Below are 16,552 nucleotides of genomic sequence, written 5' to 3'. Positions count from 1 at the left end.
TCCCCAAAAACAGTGAGAAAAAATTGATCCAAATTGTGTAACTCTGGGAGATGAATTAACACATCACAAAGCAGTAAACTAGAAAGCTTCTTTCTAGTTTATATGTGAATGTATTTCCTTTGTAACTATAAGCCTCAATGCACTCTAAAATATGAAATTACAGATTCCTAGAAAACAGTGTTAGCAAACTACTCAATGAAAACAACAGTGTAACTCTGTGAGATGAATAAACACATCACAAAGAAGTTTCTCAGAAAGTTTCTTTCTAGTTTTAATCTGAGGATATTTCCTTTTTCACCATAGGCCTTGGTACGCTCCAAAATATCCCTTGTCAGATTCTCCAAAAACAGGGCTACCAAACTGTTCCATGAAAAGAAAGGTGTAACTCTGTGAGATGATTTCAGAAATCAGAAAGCAGTTCATCAGAAAGCTTTTTTCTAGTTTTTGTCTCAGGATATTTACTTTGTCACCCTAAACTTCAATGCATTCTGAAATATCCTATTGCAGATTCCAAGAAAACAATGTTAGCAACCTGATCAATGAACAGAACAGTGTAACGCTGTGAGACGAATGCACACATCAAAAAGCAGTTTCTCAGAAAGCTTCTTTCTAATTTTTTTCTGCAGATATTTCCTTTGTCACCACAGGCTTCAATGCACTCAAAAATGTCCTATTGCAGACTCCACGAAGACAGTGTTATCAAATGGTTCAAAGAAAAGCACGATGTAGCTCTGTGAGATGAATTCACCCATTACAAAGCAGTTTCTCAGAAAGCTTCTTTTGACATTTTATCTGAGGATAATTCCTGTTTCACAATAGGCCTCAGTGCCCTCCAAAATATCCCTTTGCAGATTTTCCATGAAAACAGTGTTAGCAAACTACTCCATGAAAAGAAAGGTGTAACTCTGTGAAATGAATTCACACATCACAAAAAACTTTCACAGAAAGCCTCTTTCTAGTTTTTATCTGATTATATTTCCTTAGTCACCACAGGTTTCAATGCGTTCCAAAATATCACTTCTCAGATTACCCAAAATCAGTGCAATCAAACAGATCCAAGACAAGAATCATGTAACTCTGTGAGGTGAATTCACAAACCACAAAGCAGTTTCTCAGAAAGTATCTTTCTAGTTTTTGGTTGAGGATTCTTCCTTATTCACAGTAAGTTTCAATGCGCTCTGAAATATCTCATTGCAGATTCCAAGAAAAAAAAGTGTTAACAACCTGCTCAGTGAAAAGAACAGTGTAACTCTGTGAAATGAATTCACACATCACAAAGAAGTTTCTCAGAAAGCTTCTTTTTGGTTTTTTATGAGGATATATCCTTTGTCAAGAGAGGCTTCATTGACCTCCCAAATATCATATTGCAGATTCCAAGACAAAAGCAATAGCAAACTTCTCAATGAAAAGAATGGTGTAACTCTGTGAGACGAATTCACACATCAGAAAGCAGTTCCACTGAAAGCTTATTTTTGGTTTTAATCTGAGGATATTTCCTTTGTCAACATAGGCTTCAAGCACTCCCAAATATAATATTGTAGATTCCAGGAAAACAGTCTTATCAAACTGCTCAATGAAAAGAACAGTGTACCTCTGTAAGATGAACTCACACATCGAAAAGCAGTTTCTCAGAAAGCTTCTCTTTAGTTTTTATCTGAGGATATTTCCTTTGTCACTACAGGACTCAATGTGGTCCTAAATATCTTACCTCAGAATCCTTGAAAACAGTGTTATGAAAATGCTCAATGAAAAGAATGGTGTAACACTGTAAGATGACTTCACACATTGCAAAGCAGTTTCTCAGAAAGCTTCTTTTAGTTTTCATCTGAGGATATTTCATTTGTCACCATAGGTGTCAATTTGATACAAATTATCCCTTTTCAGATTCCCCAAAAACAGTGCTACCAAACTGATCCATAAAAAGTAAGATGTATCTCTTTGAGATGTATTCACAAATCAGAAAGTGGTTTCTCAGAAGCCTTCTTTCTAGGTATTCTCTAAGGATGTGCTCTGAAATGTCACATTGTGGATTCCAAGAAAGCAGTGTAGCAAACTACTGTATGAAGAGAGCAGTGTAACTCTGTGAGATAAATTTACACATCACTAAGCAGTTTCTCAGAAAGCTTCTTTCTAGTTTTTATCTGAGGTTATTTCCTGTTAATCCGTAGGCCTCAATACGCTCGTGAATATCCCTTTGCAGATTCCACGAAAACAGTGTTAGCAAACTGCTCCATGAAAAGAATGGTGTAAATATGTGAGATGAATTTACACATCACAAAGCAGTTTCTCAGAATGCTTCTTTTCAGTTTTTGTCTGAGGATATTTCCTCTATCACCATAGGCTTCAACACGATCCAAATATCCCTTCTCAGATTCCCCAAAAACAGTGCTACGAAACTGCTCCATGAAAAGAATGGTGCAACTCTCTGAGATGAATTCACACATCACACAGTAGTTTCTCAGAAAGCTTCTTTCTAGATTTTATCTGAGGATATTTCTTTTTTCACTGTAGTCCTCAATGCGTGCCTAAATATCCCATTGCAGATTCCACAAAGACAGTGTTAGCAAACTTCTCCAGGAAAATAAAGATGTAGTTCTGTGAGATGAATTCACACATCACAAAGAACTTTCTCAGAAAGCTTCTTTCTAGTTTTTATCAGGATATTTCCTTTGTCAACATAGGCTTCAGTGCAACCCAAAATATCCCTTCTCAGGTTCCCCAAAAACAGTGCTACCAATCTGCTCCATGAAAAAAATCATATTACTCCATTGGATAAATTCACAAATCAAAAAGCAGTTTCTCAGAAAGCTTCTTTCAAGTTTTTATCTGAGTATATATCCTTTTGCACCATTAGCTTCAGTGCACCCCAAAATATCCCATTGCAGATTCCAAAAAAAAACAGTGTTAGCAAACTGCTCAATGAAAAAAACAGTGTAACTCTGGGAGATGAAATTACACATCACAAAGTAGTTTCTCAGAAAGCTTCTTTCCAGTTTTTATCTGAGAATAATTAATTGTCTCCATAGGCTTCAAAGCGATACCAAATATCCTTTCTCAGATTATGCCAAAACAGGGCTACCAAACTGATCCATGAAAAGAATCATGTAACACTGTGAGACGAATTAACACATCATCGCAAAGCAGTTTCTCAGAAAACTTCATTCTAGTTTTTATATGAGGACATTTCCTTTGTCTCTATTGGCTTCAAAGCAATCCAAAGTATCCCTTCTCAGATTCCCCCAAAACAGTGCTACCATACTGCTCCATGTAAAGAATCAGGTAATTGTGTGAGGTGAATTCACGTATCACAAAGTAGTTTCAGAAAGCTTCTTTCTAGTTTGTATCTGAGGATATTTACTTTGTCACTGTAGGCTTCAGTATGATCCAAAATATCCCTTCTCAGATTCCCCAAAAAGAGTGCCACCAAACTGCTCCAAGAAAGGAATCATGTAACACTATGAGATGAATTAACACATCAGAAAGCTTTTATTCAGAAAGCTTCTTCTAGTTTTTATACGTGGATATTTCCTTTGTCACTAAAATGTTCAATGCACTCCGAAATATCCCTTTGCAGATTCCATGAAAACTGTGTTCCCAAACTGCTCAAACAGAAGTACTGTGTAACTCATTGAAATGAATTAACACATCAGAAAACCATCACTCAGAAAGCTTCTTTGTAGTTTTTATGTGAGGATATTGCCTTTTTCACCGTAGGCCTCAATACACTCCCAACTATCCCTTTTAGGATTCCACGAAAACAGTGTAAGTAACTGCTCCAAAGCAAGAAAGGTGTAATTCCGTGAAATCAATTCACACATCACAAATAACTTTCCCAGAATATTTCTTTCTGGTTTTTATCTGAGGATATTTCCTTTGTCTCCTTAGGCTTCAATGCAATTCAAAATATCCCTTCTCAGATTCCCCGGAGAAGAAAGGCTCTGGGAAGGGGCAGAGCAAGATGGTCGAATAGGAACAGCTCCAGTCTCCAACTCCCAGCGCGAGCGACACAGAAGACCGGTGATTTCTGTATTTTCAACTGAGGTACTGGGTTAATCTCACTAGGGAGTGCCGGACAATCGGTGCTGGTCAGCTGCTGCAGCCCGACCAGCTAGAGCTGAAGCAGGGCGAGGCATCGCCTCACCTGGGAAGCACAAGGGGAAAGGGAATCCCTTTTCCTAGCCAGGGGAACTGAGACACACAACACCTGGAAAATCGGGTAACTCCCACTCCAATACTGCACTTTAAGCAAACAGGCACACAAGGAGATTATATCCCACACCTGGCCGGGAGGGTCCCATGCTCACGGAGCCTCCCTTATTGCTAGCACAGCAGTTTGCAATCTCGCAGCAAGGCAGCAGCAAGGCTCGGGGAGGGACGCCCGCCATTGCTGAGGCTTAAGTAGATAAACAAAACCACTGGGAAGCTCTAACTGGGTGGAGCTCACAGCAGCTCAAGGTGTCCTGCCTGTCTCTGTAGACTCCACCTCTGGGGACAGGGCACAGTAAACAAAAGCAGCAGAAACCTCTGCAGACGCAAACGACTCTGTCTGACAGCTTTGAAGAGAGCAGTGGCTCTCCCAACACGGAGGTTGAGATCTGAGAAGGGACAGACTGCCTGCTCAAGTGGGTCCCTGACCCCTGAGGAGCCTAACTGGGAGACATCTCCCATTAGGGGCAGTCTCACACCCGACACCTCACAGGGTGGAGTACACCCCTGAGAGGAAGCCTCCAAAGCAAGAATCAGACCAGTACACTCACGGTTCAGCAATATTCTATCCTCTGCAGCCTCTGCTGCTGACACCCAGGCAAACATGGTCTGGAGTGGACCTCAAGCAAACTCCAAGAGACCTACAGCTGAGGGTCCTGACTGTTAGAAGGACAACTATCACACAGGAAGGACACCTACACCAAAATCCCATCAGTACGTCACCATCATCATCAAAGACCAGAGGCAGATAAAACCACAAAGATGGGGAAAAAGCAGGGCAGAAAAGCTGGAAATTCAAAAAATAAGAGCGCATCTCCTCTGGCAAAGGAGCGCAGCTCATTGCCAGCAACGGATCAAAGCTGGACAGAGAATGACTTTGACGAGATGAGAGAAGAAGACTTGAGTCCATCAAATTTCTCAGAGCTAAAGGAGGAATTATGTACCCAGCGCAAAGAAACTAAAAATCTTGAAAAAAAAAGTGGAAGAATTGATTGCTAGAGTAATTAATGCAGAGAAGGTCATAAACGAAATGAAAGAGATGAAAACCATGACACGAGAAATACGTGACAAATGCACAAGCTTCAGTAACCGACTCGATCAACTGGAAGAAAGAGTGTCAGCGATTGAGGATCAAATGAACTAAATGAAGTGAGAAGAGAAACCAAAAGAAAAAAGAAGAAAAAGAAATGAACAAAGCCTGCAAGAAGTATGGGATTCTGTAAAAAGACCAAATCTACGTCTGATTGGGGTGCCTGAAAGTGAGGGGGAAAATGGAACCAAGTTGGTAAACACTCTTCAGGATATCATCCAGGAGAACTTCCCCAACCTAGTAGGGCAGGCCAATATTCAAATCCAGAAAATACAGAGAACACCACAAAGATACTCCTCGAGAAGTGCAACTCCAAGACACATAATTGCCAGATTCACCAAAGTTGAAATGAAGGAAAACATCTTAAGGGCAGCCAGAGAGAAAGTCAGGTTACCCACAAAGGGAAGCCCATTAGACTAACAGCAGATCTCTCAGCAGAAACTCTACAAACCAAAAGAGAGTGGGGGCCAATATTCAACATTCTTAAGGAAAAGAATTTTCAACCCAGAATTTCATATCCAGCCAAACTAAGTTGCATAAGTGAAGGAGAAATAAAATCCTTTACAGATAAGCAAATGCTTAGAGATTTTGTCACCACCAGGCCTGCCTTACAAGAGACCCTGAAGGAAGCACTAAACATGGAAAGGAACAACCGGTACCAGCCATTGCAAAAACACGCCAAAATGTATAGACCATTTAGGCTAGGAAGAAACTGCATCAACTAACGAGCAAAATAACCAGTTAATATCATAATGGCAGGATCAAGTTCACACATAACAATCTTAACCTTAAATGTAAATGGACTAAATGCTCCAATTAAAAGACACAGACTGGCAAACTGGATAAAGAGTCAAGACCCATCAGTCTGCTGTATTCAGGAGACCCATCTCACACGCAGAGACATACATAGGCTCAAAATAAAGGGATGGAGGAAGATTTACCAAGCAAATGGAGAACAAAAAAAAGCAGGGGTTGCATTACTAGTCTCTGATAAAACAGACTTTAAACCATCAAAGATCAAAAGAGACAAAGAAGGCCATTACATAATGGTAAAAGGATCAATTCAACAGGAAGAGCTAAGTATCCTAAATATATATGTGCCCAATACAGGAGCACTCAGATTCATAAAGCAAGTCCTTAGAGACTTACAAAGAGACTTAGACTCCCATACAATAATAATGGGAGACTTCAACACTCTACTGTCAACATTAGACAGATCAAGGAGACAGAAAGTTAACAAGGATATCCAGGAATTGAACTCATCTCTGCAGCAAGCAGACCTAATAGACATCTATAGAACTCTCCACCCCAAATCAACAGAATATACATTCTTCTCAGCACTGCATCGCACTTCCTCCAAAATTGACCACATAATTGAAAGTAAAGCACTCCTCAGCAAATGTACAAGAACAGAAATTGTAACACACTGTCTCTCAGACCACAGTGCAATCAAACTAGAACTCAGGACTAAGAAACTCAATCAAAACCACTCAACTACATGGAAACTGAACAACCTGCTCCTGAATGACTACTGGGTACATAACGAAATGAAGGCAGAAATAAAGATGTTCTTTGAAACCAATGAGAACAAGGATACAACATACCAGAATCTCTGGGACACATTTAAAGCAGTGTGTAGAGGGAAATTTATAGCACTAAATGCCCACAAGAGAAAGAAGGAAAGATCTAAAATTGACACTCTACCATCACAATTAAAAGAACTAGAGAAGCAAGAGCAAACGCATTCAAAAGCTAGCAGAAGGCAAGAAATAACTAAGATCAGAGCAGAACTGAAGGAGATAGAGACACAAAAAACCCTCCATAAACTCAATTAATCCAGGAGTTAGTTTTTTGAAAAAATCAACAAAATTGACAGACTGCTAGCAAGATTAATAAAGAAGAAAAGAGAGAAGAATCAAATAGATGCAATAAAAAATGATAAAGGGGCTATCACCACCGACCCCACAGAAATACAAACTACCATCAGAGAATACTATAAACACCTCTACACAAATAAACTAGAAAATCTAGAAGAAATGGATAATTTCCTGGACACTTACACTCTCCCAAGACTAAACCAGGAAGAAGCTGAATCCCTGAATAGACCAATAGCAGGCTCTGAAATTGAGGCAATAATTAATAGCCTACCAACCAAAAAAAGTCCAGGACCAGATGGATTCACAGCTGAATTCTACCAGAGGTACAAGGAGGAGCTGGTACCATTCCTTCTGAAACTATTCCAATCAATAGAAAAAGAGGGAATCCTCCCTAACTCATTTTATGAGGCCAACATCATCCTGATACCAAAGCCTGGCAGAGACACAACAAAAAAAGAGAATTTTAGACCAATATCCCTGATGAACATCGATGCAAAAATCCTCAATAAAATACTGGCAAACTGGATTCAGCAGCACATCAAAAAGCTTATCCACCATGATCAAGTGGGCTTCATCCCTGGGATGCAAGGCTGGTTCAACATTCGCAAATCAATAAACATAATCCAGTATATAAAGAGAACCAAAGACAAAACCACATGATTATCTCAATAGATGCAGAAAAGGCTTTTGACAAAATTCAACAGCCCTTCATGCTAAAAACGCTCAATAAATTCGGTATTGATGGAACGTACCTCAAAATCATAAGAGCTATTTATGACAAACCCACAGCCAATATCATACTGAATGGGCAAAAACCGGAAGCTTTCCCTTTGAAAACTGGCACAAGACAGGGATTCCCTCTCACCACTCCTATTCAATATAGTGTTGGAAATTCTGGCTAGGGCTATCAGGCAAGAGAAAGAAATCAAGGGGATTCAGTTAGGAAAAGAAGAAGTCAAATTGTCCCTGTTTGCAGATGACATGATAGTATATTTAGAAAATCCCATTGTCTCAGCCCCAAATCTCCTTAAGCTGATAAGCAACTTCAGCAAAGTCTCAGGATACAAAATTAATGTGCAAATATCACAAGCATTCTTATACACCAGTAACAGAGAAACAGAGAGCCAAATCATGAATGAACTTCCATTCACAATTGCTTCAAAGTGAATAAAATACCTAGGAATTCAACTTACAAGGGATGTAAAGGACCTCTTCAAGGAGAACTACAAACCACTGCTCAGTGAAATAAAAAAGGCCACAAACAAATGAAAGAACATGCCATGCTCATGGATAGGAAGAATGAATATCGTGAAAATGGCCATACTGCCCAAGGTAATTTATAGATTCAATGCCATCCCCATCAAGCTACCAATGAGTTTCTTCACAGAATTGGAAAAAACTGCTTTAAAGTTCATATGGAACCAAAAAAGAGCCCGCATCTCCAAGACAATTCTAAGACAAAAGAACAAAGCTGGAGGCATCACGCTACCTGACTTCAAACTATACTACAAGGCTACAGTAACCAAAACAGCATGGTACTGGTACCAAAACAGAGATATAGACCAATGGAACAGAACAGAGTCCTCAGAAATAATACCACACATCTACAGCCATCTGATCTTTGACAAACCTGAAAGAAACAAGAAATGGGGAAAGGATTCCCTATTTAATAAATGGTGCTGGGAAAATTGGCTAGCCATAAGTAGAAAGCTGAAACTGGATCCTTTCCTTACTCCTTAAACGAAAATTAATTCAAGATGGATTAGAGACTTAAATGTTAGACCTAATACCATAAAAACCCTAGAGGATAACCTAGGTAATACCATTCAGGACATAGGCATGGGCAAAGACTTCATGTCTAAAACACCAAAAGCAATGGCAGCAAAAGCCAAAATTGACAAATAGGATCTCATTAAACTAAAGAGCTTCTGCAGAACAAAAGAAACTACCATCAGAGTGAACAGGCAACCTATAGAATAGGAGAAAATTTTTGCAAACCACTCATCTGAAAAGGGGCTAATATCCAGAACCTACAAAGAGCTCAAACAAATTTACAAGAAAAAAACAAACAACCTCATCAAAAAGTGGGCAAAGGATATGAACAGACATTTCTCAAAAGAAGACATTCATACAGCCAACAGACACATGAAAAAATGCTCGTCATCACTGGCCATCAGAGAAATGCAAATCAAAACCACAATGAGATACCATCTCACACCAGTTAGAATGGCGACCATTAAAAAGTCAGGAAACAACAGGTGCTGGAGAGGATGTGGAGAAATAGGAACACTTTTACACTGTTGGTGGGATTGTAAACTAGCTCAACCATTATGGAAAACGGTATGGCGATTCCTCAAAGATCTAGAACTAGATGTACCATATGACCCAGCCATCCCATTACTGCATATATACCCAAAAGATTATAAATCATGCTGCTATAAAGACACATGCACACGTATGTTTATTGTGGCACTATTCACAATAGCAAAGACTTGGAATCAACCCAAATGTCCATCAGTGACAGATTGGATTAAGAAGATGTGGCACATATACACCATGGAATACTATGCAGCCATAAAAAAGGATGAGTTTGTGTCCTTTGTAGGGACATGGATGCAGCTGGAAACCATCATTCTTACCAAACTATCACAAGAACAGAAAACCAAACACTGCATGTTCTCACTCCTAGGTGGGAACTGAACAATGAGATCACTTGGACTCGGGAAGGGAAACATCACACACCGGGGCCTATCATTGGGAGGGGGTAGGGGGGAGGAATTGCATTGGGAGTCATACCTGATGTAAATGACGAGTTGATGGGTGCAGCACAGCAACATGGCACAAGTATACATATGTAACAAACCTGCATGTTATGCACATATACCCTAGAACTTAAAGTATAAAAAAAAAAAAAAAAAAAAGATTCCCCGGAAACACTGATACCAAACTGCTCCTTGAAAAGAATTGTGTAAGTCTGTGTGATGAATTCTCAAGTCAGAAAGCAGTTTCTCAGAAAGCTTCTTTCTGTTTTATGTCTCAGGATATTTCCTTTGTCACAATAACCTTCAATGTTCTCCTAAATATCCCATTACTGATTACAAGAGAGCAGTGTTAGCAAACTGCTGAATGAAAAGAATGGTGTAACTCTATGAGATGAATTCACACATCAAAAAGCAGTTTCTCAGAAATCTTCTTTTTGGTTTTTTATGAGGATATTTCCTTTGTTACCATAGGCTGCAATGTGCTCCCTAATATCCTATCGCTTATTACACAAAAACAGTGTTACCAAACTGATACACGATAAGAAAGGTTCAACTCTGTGAGGTAAATTCACACATCACAAAGAACTTTCTCAGAGAGCTTGTTTCTAGTTTTTATCTGAGGATATTTTCTTTGTCACCATTGGCTTCAAAGTGATCCAAAATATCCTCTCAGATTCCACAAAAGGAGTGCTAACAAACTGATCCATGAAAAGCATCATGCAATGCTGTGAGATGAATTAACACATCACAAACTGATATATCAGAAAGTTTCTTTCTAGTTTTTATATAAGGATATTTCCATTGTCTCCATATGCTTCATTGCAGTCTGATATATCCCATAGCAGATTCCAAGAAAACAATGTTAGCAAACTGCTCAATGAAAATAACAGTTTAACTCTGTGAGATGAAACCACACATCACTAAGGAGTTTCACAGAGGCTTCTTTCTAATTTTAATCTGAGGATATTTCCTTTTCACTGTAGACTTCAATGCAATTCAAATTATGCCATCTCAGACCCCCCAAAAATATTGCTACCAAACAACTCCATAAAAACTGAGATGTAACTCTGAGAGATGAATTCACACATATCAAAGTTGTTTCTCAGAAAGCTTCCTTCTAGTTTTTTCTCAGAATTTATATCTTTTTAGACCATAATCCTCAATGTGCTATGGAATACCCCATTGCAGATTCCACGAAAAAAGTGTTGGCAAACTTCTCAAAGAAAAGAAAGGTGTAACTCTGTGAGATGAATTCACACATCCCAAAGCAGTTTCACAGAAAGCTTCTTTTTGGTTTTTATCTGAGGATAATTCCTTTGTCACTATTGGCTTCAATATACTCCCAAATATCCTATTGCAGATTCCATGAAAACAGTGTTATCAATCTGCTCAATGAAAAGAATGGCGTGTCTCTGTATGATGAATACACACATCACAAAGCAGTTTCGCAGAAAGCTTCTTTCTAGTTTTTATCTGAGGATATTTCCTTGTTTACTATAGGACTCAATGCTCTCCCAAATATCCCTTTGCAGATTCCACGAAAATGGTGTTAGCAAATTGCTCCATGAAAAGAAAGGTGTAAATTTGTGAGATTAATTCAAACACCTCAAAGAACTTTCTTAGAAAACATCTTTCTAGTTTTCATTTGAGGTTATTTCCTTTGACACAATAGGCTTCAACGTGATCCAAAATATCCCTCCTGAGTTCCACCAAAACAGTGGTATGAAACTGAACCATGAAAATAATCATGAAACTCTGTGAATTGAATTAACACATCACAATGCAGTTTCTCAGAAAGCTTCTTTCTAGTTATTATCTGAGGATAATTCCTTTGTCACGATAAGTTTCAATGTGCTCCAAAATATCCCACTGCAGATTCCAAGAAAACAGTGTTAGCAAACTGCTCAATGAAAAGAACAGTGTAACTCTGTAAGATGAATTCACACATCATGAAGCAGTTTCTCAGAAAGTCTCTTTCTATTTTTTATCTATGAATAATTCCTTTTCCACCATAGACCTCAATGCGCTCCAAAGTATCCCTTCACACATTTCACAAAAACAGTGTTAACAAACTGCTCCATGAAAAGAAAGGTGTAACTCTGTGAGATGAATTCACACATCACAAAAAACTTTCTCAGAAAGCTTCTTTCTAGTTTCTATATGAGGATTTCTATATGAGGATATTTCATTTGTCACCATACTCTTCAATGCGATCCGAAGAATCCCTTCTCAGATTCCCCAAAAACAGTGTTACCAAACTGATCCATGAAAGGAATCATGTAACTCTGTGAGATGAATTCATACATCACAAAGCAGTTTCTCAGAAAATTTCTTTTTGATTTTTTTCTGAGGGTATTTCATTTGTCACCATATGTTTCAAACCACTCCCAAATATCCTAACGTAGATTCCATGAAAACAGTGTTAGCAAACTGCTCCAAGAAAGGAATCATGTAACTCTTTGAGATTAATTCACGTATCACAAGGAAGTTTCTCAAAAAGCTTCTTTTAAATTTATATCTCAGGATATTTCCTTTGTCACCATAAGATTCGATGGAATCCAAAATATCCCTTCTCAGATTCCCCATAAACAATGCTACCAAAATGATCCATGAATAGAAAAGTGTAAGTCTGTGAGATAAATTAACACATTACAAAATGGTTTCTCAGAAAGCTGCTTTCAAGTTTTATTCTGAGTATATTTTCTTTGTTCACCATAGGCCTCAAAGCACTCGTGAATATCCCTTTGCAGATTCCACGAAAATAGTGTTAGCAAGCTGCTCCATGAAAACAAAGGTGTAAATCTGTGAGATGAGTTCACACATCACAAAGCAGTTTCTCATAAATCTTCTCTTAGTTTTATCTATGAGGCTATTTCCTTTGTCACCATAGGCTCCAAGGCATTCCCAAATATCCTATTGCAGATTCCATGAAAACAGTTTTATCAAACTGGTGAAAGGAAAAAGTCGTGTAATTCTGTGAGATGAATTCACACATCACAAAGAAATTTCTCAGAAAGCTTATTTCTAGTTTCTATCTGAGGATATTTCCTTTGTAACCATAGGCTTCAATGCAATTCAAATATCCCCTCTCAGATTCCCCAAAAACAGTAATACCAAATGCTCCATGAAAGCTTTGTATAACTCTGTGAGATGAACTCACACACCACAAAGCAGTTTCTCTGAAAGCTTCTTTCTAGTTTTTATCTGAGGATATTTCCTTTTTCACCATAGGCCTCAATGCACTCCCAAATATCACTTTGCAGATTCCACGAAAACAGTGTTGGCAAACTGCCCCATGAAAAGAAGGTTTTTACTATGTGAGATGAATACACACATCACAAAGAAGTTTCTCAGAAAGCTTCTTTCTAGTTTTTATCTGATTATATTTCCTTTGTCAGCATAGGCATCAATGCGATCCAAAATATCCCTTCTCAGATTCCCCAAAAACAGTGCTACCAAACTGTTCCCTGAAAAGAATGGTGTAACTCTGTGAGATGAATTCACAAATCACAAAGCAGCTTCTCAGAAAGCTTCCTTCTAGTTTTTGTCGGAGGATATTTGCTTTTTCCCCATAGGTCTCAATGCACTTACGAATATCTCTTTGCATATTACAAGAAAATAGTGTTAGTCAACTGCTCCATGAAAAGAAAAGTGTAAATTGATGAGGAGAATTCACACATAACAAAACAGTTTCTCAGAAAGCTTCTTTTTGGTTTTCGTCTGAGGATAATTCCTTTCTCACCATAGACTTCAATGTACTCCCAAATATCCTATTGCAGATTCCCCAAAAATAGTGCTACCATAGTGCTCCATGAAAAGAATGGTGTAACTCTGAGACATGAATTCACACATCACAGAGCTTTATCTCAGTAGGTTTCTTACCAGTTTTTATATGAGAATATTTCCTTTTTCACCATATTCCTATATGTGCTCCTGAATATCGCATTGCAGATTCCATGAAAAAAGTGTTAGCAAACTTCTCAATGAAAAGAATGGTGTAAGTTTGTGAGAAGAATTCACACATCACAAAGCGGTTTCACAGAAATCTTCTTTTTGGTTTTTCTCTGATGATATTTCCTTCATCACCAGAGGCTTCAATACGCTCCAAAATATCCTACTGCAGATTCCACAAAAACACTGTTATCAAACTGCTCAGTGAAAGAATGGTGTACCTCGGTAAGATGAACTCACACATCACAAAGCAGTTTCTCAGGAAGCTTCTTTCTATTTTTTATGTGAGAATATTTCTTATTTCACCATAGGCCTCAATTGCTCCCAAATAACCCTTGGCAGATTCCATGAAAAGAGTGTTATTATACTACTCCATGAAAAGAAAGGTGCAACTGTGTGAGATGAATTCACACATCACAAACAATTTTCTCAGAAACATTCTTTCTAGTTTTTATCTGATGATATTTCCTTTGTCACCAAAGGCTTCAATGCGATCCAAAATATCCATTATCTGATTCCACAAAAACAGTGCTACCAAACTGCTCCATGAAAACAATTGTGTAACTCTGTGATATAAATTCACAAATCAAAAAGATGTTTTTCAGAAAGATTCTTTCTAGTTTTTATATGAGGATATTTCCTTTGTCACCATAGGCTTCAATGCGATCCAAATTATCCCTTCTCAGATTCCCCAAAAACAGTGCTACCAAACTTCTGCATGAAAAGGATCACATAACTCTGCGAGGTGAATTCACAAATCGCAAAGTACTTTCTCAATATGCTTCTTTCTAGTTTTGTCTGAGGATATTTCTTTTTTCACCTTTTGCCTCAACGTGCTCATGAATATCCCCTTGTAGAATCCAGGAAAATAGTGTTAGCAAACTGCTCCATTAAAAGAAGTAAAGCTGAGTTTATTTCCTTTGTCACCCTAGGTTTCAATGCTATCCAAGTTATCCCTTCTCAAATTAATCAAAAGCCGTGCTACCAATCTGATGCATGAAAAGAGTCATGTATCTCTGTGAGATGAATTAGCACATCATGAAGTGGTTTCTCAGAAAGCTTCACTCTAGTGTTTATATTAAGTTATTTCCTTTGTCACCATCAGGTTCAATGTACTCTGAAGTATGGCCTTGCAGACTCCAAGAAAACTGTGCTAGAAGACTGCTCAATGAAAAGAACAGTGTAATTCTGTGAGATGAATTCACACATCACAAAGTACTTCCTAAGAAAGCTTCTTCCTTGTTTTAATTAGAGGATATTTCCTTTCTCACCATAGGCCTCAATGCACTCCAAAATATCTTTGCAGATTCCACAAAAACAGTGTTAGCAAACTGCTCCATAAAAAGAAAGGTGTAACTCTCTGAGATGAATTTACAAATCACCAAGCAATTTCTCAGAAAGTTTGTTTCTAATTTTGGTCTGATGATATTTCCTTTGTCACCATCAGCCTCAATGTGCTCTGAGATATCCCATTCCAGATTCCAAGAAAATGGTGTTAGCAAATTACACAATGAAAAGAACAGTGTAACTCCGTGAGGTGAATTCACATATTACAAAGGAGTTTCTCAGAAAGCTTCTTTCTAGTTTTTATCTCAGGATATTTCCTTTTTCATAATAGGCCTCAATGTGCTCATGGATAGCTTCGCAGATTCCATGAAAATAGTGTTAGTAAACTGCTCCATGAAAAGAAAAGTGTAAATCTCTGAGATGAACTCACACATCACAAAACAGTTTCTCAGAAGGTTTCTTTTTGGTTTTTGTCTGAGGATATTTCCTTTGTCACCATCAGTTTCAATGCGTTCCCAAATATCCTGTTGCAGATTCCCCAAAAACAGTGCTACCAAGTTGCTCATGATAAGTATTGTGTAACTCCGTGAGTTGAATTAAGACATCACAAAGCAGTTTATCAGAAAGTTTCTTTCTAGTTTTTATATTAGGATATTTCCTTTGTCACCATAAGCTTCAATGCACTCCAAAACATCCCATTGCGGATTCCAAGAAAACGGTGCTACCAAACTGCTCCATGAAAAGAATCATGTAACACTGTGAGATGAATTCACATATCACAAAACAGTTTCTCAGAAAACTTCTTTCTAGTTTTTGTCCAAGGATATTTCTTTTTTCATAATAGGCCTCAATGCACTCGTGAATACCTTTGCAGATTCCACAAAAATACTATTAGCAAACTGCTCCATGAAAAGAAAGGTGTAAATCTCTGAGATGAATTCATACATCTCAAAGCAGTTTCTTAGAAAGTTTCTTTTTGGTTTTTGTCTGAGGATATTTATTTAGTTCATCATCATAGGCTTCAATTCACTACCAAATATCCTATTGTAGATTCCCCAAAAACAGTGCTACCAAATGGATCCATGATAAATATCATGTAACTCTGTGAGATGAATTAACACATCACCAAGCAGTTTCTGAGAAAGCTTCTTTGTAGTTTTTATATGAGGATATTTCATTTGTCACCATAAGCCACAATGAGCTCCAAAATATCTGATCTGATTGCAGATGCCAAGAAAAGAGTGTTCACAAACTATTCAACAAAAGCAACATTGTACCTCTCTGAGATGAATTCACATATCCCAAAGCAGTTTCTCAAAAAGCTCCTTTCTAGTTTTTTTCTGAGGATATTTCCTTTGTCACCATAGGCTTCAATGCAA

The sequence above is a fragment of the Chlorocebus sabaeus genome, chromosome 21, assembly GCF_047675955.1.
Source record: "Chlorocebus sabaeus isolate Y175 chromosome 21, mChlSab1.0.hap1, whole genome shotgun sequence".
NCBI classification, from domain to species: Eukaryota; Metazoa; Chordata; class Mammalia; order Primates; family Cercopithecidae; genus Chlorocebus; species Chlorocebus sabaeus.
Note: the sequence above shows the minus strand (reverse complement) of the source record.